The sequence below is a fragment of the Oratosquilla oratoria genome, chromosome 8 (assembly GCF_046742065.1).
Source record: "Oratosquilla oratoria isolate Oo_2021 chromosome 8, ASM4674206v1, whole genome shotgun sequence".
Taxonomy (NCBI): domain Eukaryota; kingdom Metazoa; phylum Arthropoda; class Malacostraca; order Stomatopoda; family Squillidae; genus Oratosquilla; species Oratosquilla oratoria.
Genome location: NC_134784.1, coordinates 72,860,336 through 72,862,835, shown reverse-complemented (window position 1 = coordinate 72,862,835; position 2,500 = coordinate 72,860,336).

Here is a 2,500-nt window from a genome sequence, read left to right as displayed (position 1 = left end):
TTGATCAATGATTCAGAGGCCTTTGTCCATAACATTGCAAAAGACTTAAAACTAATGATTCAGTTTTACGTCATGAACTTCCTTGTTAACCCATTAAACTCCGATGACAAGATGTCTTGTCATTTGGTCAAATAAAACAAAAAATCATAAAAATCCAAAATGTTTGATCAAACACCAGAAAAATATTTTCTGGTGTTTGATCAAACATTTTGGAGTTTTATGATTTTTTGTTTTATTTGACCAAATGACAAGACATCTTGTCATCGGAGTTTAATGGGTTAAGGGCCAAGAAGATGGTACATTATGGAAATCATTTGATTTTTGTCCGTTGATGACCCATGCTCATAGTGTCTGAAGCGTTTCCTCCTAACCTCTGCGCCACGACCAGAGGGATTCGAAACTATACATTTGACCTCCCTCATGCGCGCATTACCACTAAGCCGTGGCGGTCCCTCAGAATTAGGACTAATACAGATGAAAGCTTATAAGAATGTCTTAGGTATTCATAAACATACGAGTACAAGCATAGTATACGGAGAACTAGGTCTTTACCCATCTAATTTACAAGGAAAGACACAAAATTGTGTCATATATTAATGTTTACTATATTTAGATATTAATGTTATCTACGAGTACAAGCATAGTATACGAAGTAGGTGTTTACCCATCTGATTTACAAGGAAAGACACAAAATTGTGTCACATATCAATGTTTACTATATTTAGACATTAATGTTATCTATGCCTCACCATTCAAAACATCTTTTAAAATAAAAGAGGTTTTGAGTGATTGTGGAATGTCTACAAATTGGTTATCTCAACCCTTTGTGGTTGAAAATGCGGTGGATTTAAGGTTATAGGAATAGCGGATTTCTGTTTGGAATAATAACTTACTGACAAAACCAATTAGCAATGGTTATAGATTGATTAAACAAATAGATTATATAGACGTTACGGAGTAGCAATAGAAAAGGATTGACTTAATAATAATCATGTGATAATAAATTTCCAATAGTTGCTGACAGATTCCATAAGTGAGGAGGATCGTCTCTTTGTGACGAATTTCATACTAAAGTTGCAACTGAGCACACTGTGCTGCTGTAGTTTCAAAATAATAGTATGGTCAGGTTGCGAGAGAAGTATATTTCGAGGTCCAAGAAACAGTGCATGACATGGCCGCGCATGGGGGTGCATGAGTCGTTTCTTCTTCACGAGCAGCAAAGGACTTTGGTGGATTGCCATCTCGCTTGTTTTCTTGCTTGCTAGGACTCTTGTCATATGAACCTTACATCGGATTCAGTCAGCTCGTCGTCGGGATCAAGACCGCTTTACGTGGGATTCCGTCTGTGTCTCATCGGGAACCCCATCCTGTCCGCCTGTAGGGTTCCGTCGAATTCCGTTCGTCAGCCGGGTTCTGCTAGGACCAACCCTCTTCGAGTCCCTTCTTTATGTGGATCCCCGGCAGGCCGGCTGTGCTATTTCCCGTGTAGCAAATGCCGGAAGATCTCTCATCGTCACTTTTTTTTTTTTTCTTTATGTCTTAGGTCGTCCGGCTGTGATAAACTTTCCCATGTGGTATTTGCCGGCCGGCCGTTTGTGATGAAGTTTACTAAATGGAAACTGCCGGCTGGCCTCTCTTCTCTCCTCGTGCGATCATCAGCCGGACGGGGGTTTTGAATATATCCCGTGTGGCATTCGCCGGCCAGCCTCTCTTTTCTCCTAGGCGATCTGGTTACACAAGATCCCGTGTGGCATTCGCCGACCGGCTTTTTGTCTCTCCTAGGCCGACCGGCTGCTTAAGATCACGTGTTGTATTCGCCAGCCACCCTTTCGTCTCTCCTAGGCTGTCCGGCTGTGTAAGATCGTATGTGGCATTCGCCGGCCGGCTTCTCGTCTCTTCTAGACCTGCCGGCTATGTAAGATCCCGTGTAGTATTTAGTCTTTCATCTCTCCGAGACCGATCGGCTGTGTAATATCCCGCGTGGCATTCACCGGCCGGCTTTTCCTTTCTTCATGGCCGACCAGCCAAGATCCCGTGAGGCATTTGCCAGCCGGCGTCTCATCTCTCTTGGGCTGGCCGGCTTTGTAAAATCCATTGTAGTATTTGCAGACCGGCATCCCATCTCTTCTGGGCTGGCCAGCTGTATAAGTTCCCGGATGACATTCGCCAACCGGCTGCGTAAAGTCCCGTATGATATTTGCTGTTTGGCTTCCCGTCTCTCCTAGGCCAGCCGGCTCCGTAAGATTATATACAGCATTCTTCGGTAGGCATCTCGTGTGTGTGTATACATACATACATACATACATATATTATATATACATATATATATCTATCTATATATATATATTTATATATATATATATATATATATATATATATATATATATATATATATATATATATATATATATATATATTGGTTAAAATCAACCGCGCTAATAGATTTAACTATTTTACGTTGTAGTTTCTTGATTTTAAGATGATTTCGTCCATAAGTTGA